This window comes from Miscanthus floridulus, chromosome 9 (genome assembly GCF_019320115.1).
Source record: "Miscanthus floridulus cultivar M001 chromosome 9, ASM1932011v1, whole genome shotgun sequence".
Taxonomy (NCBI): Eukaryota; Viridiplantae; Streptophyta; class Magnoliopsida; order Poales; family Poaceae; genus Miscanthus; species Miscanthus floridulus.
Window position 1 is genome coordinate 25,668,277 of NC_089588.1, and position 7,711 is coordinate 25,675,987.

Consider the following 7,711-nt stretch of genomic DNA (forward strand, 5'->3'; position numbering starts at 1 on the left):
TTTTATGAATAAAGTTTATTTTGTTCTGAATGTTTTTGTGGAAAATTTTAACCTTCCGCAGGTTTCGAACCGGGAGCCTGCGCAAGATGTTGCTCCTTTGACTCTCTACAACGACGGTCTTTACGTGAGCGGAGAGCTCTGGGAGTATTGGCGTTCGGCCTTTCCCCGCAGCGTTGCGCACGACGTATTTGAGTCAGTTAGGTTTGACATAGACAACGAGCGCGCTGGGTTTACTCGCGCGCTTGCTTGGCGTGGACCTCCGCCACAATAGTTAGGATTTTATTTCAAGTTGGTGTCCTATAAGAAAGTTTCTTGACGCTTTATGGAATACAAGACAGGTTGACTTTCTTGATTGTTTGTGCGGTGGCTTGATCCCGTCGTGGTAGTTTACATATCTCGTCTAGTCCCGAGCTCGCGCACCGTTGTCCTTCGCTTTGGCGATCGAGCGCGATACAGAGGTGGTGGCTAGGACCTTCGCCCCATTTTTTCTCGTTCTCTGTGCTTGCTTGATGGCCGGGGGTAGAAGTCTCCGCCGTTTTTCGACCGGCGGAGGCGTACCTGAAGTCCGCCTGGCGAGGCTTGCCGAATCGGTGTTTGATCCGACTGGAGGTTTGGCGCAGCTTGTGCAGACGGCGGAGACTTTTGATATTTCTTTATTTGGGTGTTTTAGCTGTCTGGAGGCATGGGTCTCCGACGCCGCACACCCGTGGGACATGGTTGATCTTTGGAGATGGCAGGTTAGGTCTCTGGAGTCAGGGGGATGTTACGAGTTTTCGTGCGATATCCCCCTGCTTCTGTAGGCCTTCGTCGGTCATCACCATGCCGTAGGCCCTCTCTCTTTTCCCACTATCTCCGACTATCTACCGTTGCTTCCGCCGTTACGAGTTTTCATACAATATCTACAGTCGACTTGGATATCTAAGGAGACCCCTGCCTCCATGGCTATCGCTATGGCTTTTGCCTGTGCTGCGCCTTGCTCCCCCCTTGCGCCCTTGCGCCTTATGCCGACTGAGTTTCTTTGGGGTATGGGGGGAATCCATTTTTATAGTGTGGTGGTTGCCTTCGTGTGTTAACATTTTTGTACGTTGTTAGTTGGAACATATCTTGGCTTTGATGGCTTGTATCTTGCCTGATTTATTTGTTCCCCTTGAGATCTTTTTGAAGTAAAGAGGTCTGGCGCCGCATTGGTGGCAGTGTTTTGTCGGGCATTTATTGTTTTTCCTGTTTTGGATGGCGGAGACATTTTTCTTGGCTCTGGCGCCATAAATTTGTTGCAACTGAACTTGTTCAGGTCTTATTCGAGGGTTGGATGCCTGTTTTGCCAAAAGAGAATTTTGCCTTGATGCCTGACTTTGGTCAGGTCTTTGTCAAGGGTCGGAGGCCTCTTTGACTAGAAGAAAATTTTGCCCTGATGCCTGACTTTGGCCAGGTCTTTGTCAAGGGTCGGAGGCCTTTTTGGCCAAAAGAAAATTTTGCCCTGATGCCTAACTTTGGTCAGGTCTTTGTCAAGGGTCGGAGGCATTTTTGGCCAAAAGAAAATTTTGCCCTGATGCCTGACTTTGGTCAGGTCTTTGTCAAGGGCGAAGGCCTGTTTGGCTGTAGAGGTCATTTCAAATTGCCCTTGCCTATGGCTGGCACTTTGAAAGGACCTGTTGTTTTTGTTTACCGAATATTGCGGCGCCAGAGCTGGCCGCTTTCGGTTTTGGGTTCTTTGTGGCGTTATTTTGGGGAATTACCTCTTTATACTTGTAGATGATTTTTACATTGAGCCTGCCTCGTTAAAAACCTCACCTCCGCTTGGAGTTCCCCTGTGAGGAAAAGAGTGCAGGCTCTTTTACATTTTGTTTTGATTGAAGTAAAAAAACTAAGGTAAATGCATGTAGGGGCCTCCGCTTATATTTTGCGGAGGTTGCCCTTTGGTACATTGCCTAGATGTAGTATCTGCGAAGGCTGTCAATATTCCATGTGTGGGTTGTTGTGACACCTTCACTGTCGGTCAAGTGGAAAGAACCAGGTTGGCCTGCTGCCATTGCTGTGTATGGGCCTTCCCATTTTGGTTGCAACTTGCCGACAAGTTGCGCGTTGGGTTTTCTCCTGAGTACGAGGTCTCCGTGGTTTATGTCTTTCCTTACCACCTGAGAGTCTCTCCACTTCTTGGTTTGGGACTGATATTTTGCAATGTTGTCGACTGCTTCCAGTCTGGTGGCTTCTATTGTTTCTTTTGCATATTCTTCATCTTGCAACATCAGCTGGCTTGTTGTGCGGAGGCTCCCGTGCTTTATTTCTTCTGGCATCATGGCATCTTCTCCATAAAGCAGTTTGAATGGTGTGAATCCTGTTGTTCGTGAGACGGATGTATTGTGTGACCAAATAACTCTTGGTAATTCATCTATCCATTTTCCTTTGCGTAGGCCCAGCAGTGTTTTTGATATTGCTGAAAAGACTATTCTGTTTGCTCTTTCCACTGCTCCATTGGACTCTGGGTGGTATACCGAGGCGAAGGCTAATTTTGTCCCTATGCTTTTGCAGAATTCTTTGAAGTTCTCTGAATCGAATTGTTTTCCATTGTCTACTGTCAAGATCCTTGGTACACCGAATCTGCAAACGATGTTCTGCCAGAAGAATTTTCTGATAGTTTCTGAGGTTATCTTCGCCAGCGGCTTTGCCTCTATCCATCTTGTGAAATATTCCACTGCCACTACTGCGAATCTGTTTCCTCCTTGGGATGGAGGTAAAGGGCCGACCAGGTCCATCCCCCATCTTTGCAGTGGCCATATCGGAGGTATAAGCTGGGTCTCCGACGATGGCTTCGACTGTCCTAGAGAGAATGTTTGGCATGCTTTGCATGTTCTGACTGTCTGCTCTGCGTCTTGTATGTGTGTTGGCCAATAGAAGCCTTGCCTTATTGCCTTTGCTGATAAAGCTCTGGAGCCAATGTGCGACCCGCAAATTCCTGAGTGTATTTCTTGAAGCAACTCTATGCCTTCGCTCTGCGATATGCATTTGAGGAGAGGCTGGACTACTCTCTTCTTGTACAGTACGCCGTTTATGATTGTGTAATTTCTTGCTCTGGCCTGCATTCTTGCTGCTTTTGCTTCATCTTCTTCGATGGCTTTGCCTTCTAGGAATTCTATTATCACCTTTCTCCAATCTTCATTGTGCAGTTGAAGTATGGGTTTTAGTGCCTTGGATGTCTCCGCAGTTGCCGGAGACTTCAATGTCTGGTAAAAAGTGTTGGGAGGCAGTGGTAGGTTGTTTGCCGCAGCCTTTGCCAATTCATCTGCCTCTGCATTTTCTGATCTTGGGATGTGCTTTAGGGTGAAACCCTCAAATCTTCGCTCCAAATTTCTGACAACGGATAGGTATTTGATGAGTTCTGGCTCTCTTGCTGTGTATTCTTTCTCTACTTGGCCAGTGACCACTTGAGAATCTGTTTTGACTGTCAATGTTTTTGCCCCTAGGGCCTTTGCTTTGCTCAGCGCTAAGATCAGGGCTTCATATTCTGCTGTGTTGTTTGTTGATTTGAACTCTAGCCTTGCTGCGTATTTCAGTTTGACGCCGGAGGGTGCTGTTAGGACAGCGGAGGCTCCTGCTCCGGCTTGGCCCCAGGCTCCATCCGTGAATGCTATCTAGCCTTGAGTTGTTGGTTGTACCTTGGGCTCTGTCGGAGGTGTCCAATCTGCTACAAAATCAGCTAATGCTTGTGATTTGATTGCTGTTCTGGGGATGTATGAGATTCCAAACTGTGATAGCTATGTAGCCCATTTGCCTATTCTGCCGGAGGCTTCTTTGTTTCTGAGCAAGTCTTGTAGTGGCAGCGATGTTGGAACTGAGATTTCGTGGGCTTGAAAGTAATGCTTTAGTTTTCTTGATGCCATCAGCACTGCGTAGGCAACTTTCTCTACCTCTGTATAGTTTAGTTTGGCTCCGGACAATGCTTCTGAGATGAAATAAACTGGTTTTTGAGTTTTGCCTGATTCTTTTTCCAGCTCGTGGACTAAGACTGCGCTGACTGCATGGTCGGAGGCCGCCACATACAACAATAGGTGGCTGTCCGCTTCTGGGACGGAGACCATCAATGAGTTTGCCAGATACTCTTTCAAGTTGTGAAATGCCTCCGACTGCTTGGACCCCCATTCGAAGTTGTCTCCGCCCCTTAGGGCTTGGAAGAAGGGTAGGCTGCGTTCTGCTGATTTTGAGATGAATCTGTTGAGCGCAGCTATTCTTCACGTTATCTTTTGTACTTCCTTCTTGTTTTTGGGCTCTGCCATTGCCATTATTGCTCTGGTTTTGTCCGGGTTCACTTTGATGCCTTCGCTGCTTATGATATAACCGAGCATCTTCCCTTTTGTGACTCCAAATATACATTTCTCTGGGTTGAGGCGGAGGCCAGCTGTCCTTAGGTTGGCGAAGGTCTCCTGTAAGTCAGAGACGTGGTCGTCCTTGTTCTTGCTCATGACCACTATGTCGTCGACATAGGCTATGATGTTTCTATCTAGCTGTGATCCCAAAACCTCCTTTGTCATTCTGGCAAAGGTTGCTCCGGCATTCTTGAGTCCCTCCGGCATTCTGGTGTAGCAGTATGTCCTGAATGGGGTGGTGAAACTTGTTTTGTCTTCGTCTTCTTTTTTCATCCAGATTTGGTGATACCCAGAGAAACAGTCGAGGAGAGAGAACCTCTGGCATCTAGCTGCCTTGTCGACGGAGGCATATATTCTTGGCAATGGGAAAGGGTCTTTCTTGCAAGCTTTATTCAGATCTGTGAAATCTATGCACATTCTCATTTTGCCATTTTTCTTTGGTACCAAGACTACGTTTGCAAGCCATTCTAAATACTTGACTTCTCTGATCACTTTTGCATCTAGGAGTCTTTGCACCTCCGCCTTTGCTGCCAGGATTCTGTCCTCCGACATTTTTCTCTGTTTCCTGCTTTCTTGGTCTCATGTTTTCGTTGATGTCCAGTTCATGCTGTATGATGTCCCTGCTGACTCCCTGGAGGTCGGAGGCTGACCAGGCAAAGATGTCCTTGTTTTTCACTAGGGTTGCCATGAGCTCTTCCTCTTCTGCCTTGCACAATTTTGAGCTGATTGTCATTTTTCTGTCTGGTAACTCTTTTTCTAGAGGGATCAGCTTTGTCTCTTTCTGACCTGCCATATCTGTTTCTCCTTTGGGCATGTCCGGAGGCTGTAGTTCTTTGTTCGCCGACTCGACTGCATTGATGTTTCTTTGGGCTCTGTAGATAGCTTTCTCTATGTTTCTTGCTTCTTTCTGGCTGCCTCGGACTGTGATAATACCGTGGAGTGCTGGTATTTTCATGCACAGGTAGGCCATATGCAGGGCTACGTTGAATTTGGTTGTGAATCCTCTGCCCAAGATGGCATTGTATGGATAATACAGATCGACGACGTTGAACGTTATGTACTCGGTTCTGGCATTCGCTTGGGTTCCGAACGACACTGGGAGTGAGATTTTTCCTAATGCTTGTATCTGCTTGCCTCCGAATCCTATTAAGGGGGATTCGGAGGGCTGTAGTTGATTTCTGCTGAGCTTCATTTGGTTGAAGGTATTTGTGAAGATTATATCTGCTGAACTACCAGTGTCGATCAGTATTCTGCTTATCTCCCATGCTGCTATGTTTGTCCTGATCACCATTGTGTTTGTGTGAGGGTAGCTCTCTAGCTGGAGATCTTCTTCTGTGAAGGTGATTGGGACTCTGGACCAATCTGTGTGTTTCGCCGGGCCTTGGACTGCTACATTGTTTACCAGGCGGAGGTGATCCTTTTTCTGCTTTTTCGTTTGAAACTCCATTGATGATCCTTCGGCGATTGGCAATATCATGCCTATTGTTGGTAGTGCTCCATGAGGGTTGACTTGGTTTTCTGGGTTTGGCTCGTTTTTTGGTGTTTGGGGTTGGTTGTGCGGTGGTGGCGGAGGCAATTGTTGCATGTGGTGCTGTGGCTGCGAAGGCTCGAACCTTATTCGGTTTTGCTCCGGTGTGTTTGTTTCAAGGTAGGTTATATGGGGAGATTTTGGGTTTATGTAGGTCAAGCTTGCCTCCGACCTGTAGTTGCCCGCCGGAGGCTGCTGTGAAGGTGATGACCGCCATGCTGGTAGGAAGTTTGGGTAATAGGCGGAGGCCAGTGTGGAGGGATGTATTTGGGTTGCGTTTAACGCTGGGTACATTGGGCAGTACTGCTGGTGGCTAGTTATGTATGTGGTGTTGACCTCTCTTGCGCTTTGCTGTGTCGGAGGTTGGGCAGTTTGCTTGTTCTTTATCCTTTCTTGTGTTTCTTTTGTCTCCGGACAATCTTTGGTGCTGTGCCCTGCGTTTTTGCCGTGAAAAACGCAATATGGCCTGCGTTGTTTCTGGCTTTGGTTTCTGTTCCAGTTTTTGCCTTGGTAACCTTGCTGATCTTGGTTCCTTGTCTAGGTCTCCGGCCGTGTTGGCGCTGTTTGTTGCCGTTGCTCGGGGTGGGGTTGACCCTCGATACTGAGCACTCGCCCCTGGCCTAGCTTCTAATTTGATACATTCTGGTTCGTATTGGTTTTCTGGGGATTTTTGTTGCTGTTTTGTTGTCTGTTTTGACCTTGCTCCTCCAGCCTCTTGCGCAGGTCATTGTCTGATCTGCAGTACTTCTCAAATTGGTCATACAACTGCTGAATGGAGGTTGGTTTCTCTCTTGCTAAGTGTGCTGCGAATGGCCCAATTCGGAGGCCTTTGATTGCTGCTTTGATGGCGATCTCATCTGGGACATCTGGTGCCTTCGCCTTTAGTTGCACGAATTTTCGGAAGTAATCATGGAGTGTCTCTCCCTGCATTTGCTTACACTGAAACAGATCTGTGGAAGTCAGCGACTGTGCTGTTAGGCCTTTGAAGTTTGCCAATATCTTGTCCCGGAGGTTCTCCCAAGAATAGACTGTACTTGGTTTGAGCATAGAATACCAAGCCAGTGCGTCACCTTCGGCTGCAATGACAAATGACTTTGCCAAGACGGCGTCGTCTCCACCGACGGAGGCTACTGCTGCCTCGTAACTCATGATGAACTGATGGGGGTCAGTCTTTCCGTTGAACTTGGGTAGTGTGATTGGCTTGTACGCTGTTGGCCATGGCGACTGTTGTATGCCTTCAGATAGTGGTGACTTGGGATCGATAGGCCTCCGCGTCACCTGAGATGGCATTGTCGGCTGGCTGACCACTGGCGTAGGACCTTGAAGCATGGTTGCAGTTGGTGTTGCTATGGAGGCTGGGATTGCGGAGGTTGTTGCTGGTACTGCATGCTGCATACTTAGCATCTCAGCATGTAGGACTGCCAACTACTGCCTTATTTCTGCTGCTTATGCTGATGCTTGAATAGCTTGCTGATTAGCTGCAAATGCTGCTATCATTCTGTCCCTCTCTTGTTGCGCTCTTTGCAACTGTGCTTGCAGCTGTTGCAGTTCTTGCTCGGGTGCCGTGGCTGAATTTGGTTGGGCCTCCGGATCTTGAATCTCTCGGTCTTGGGGTTCCGGTGGTTGACCCTGGGCATCTGCTCTGGTGTCATCCTCCGCTGGCGAGGTTGTGTAGGCGCTACGAGTGTTGCGCCTAGGCCTTCCTCGCTGACCCGTGGTCGCTGCTGCTCTAGTGGTGGTCTTTCTTTTCCCTGCCATCATTGGTTTGCCTTGGCCCAACCACGGTGGGCGCCAATGTTGAAACTAGCGGTTTCAAACTACG

The 7,711-nt window shown here is 48.2% G+C and overlaps 1 pseudogene; it reads right to left on the minus strand.

Annotated features, from left to right (window-relative positions):
• Positions 1–1,928: 1,928 nt before the first annotated feature.
• On the minus strand, positions 1,929–7,711 carry LOC136481587 (uncharacterized; annotated as a pseudogene).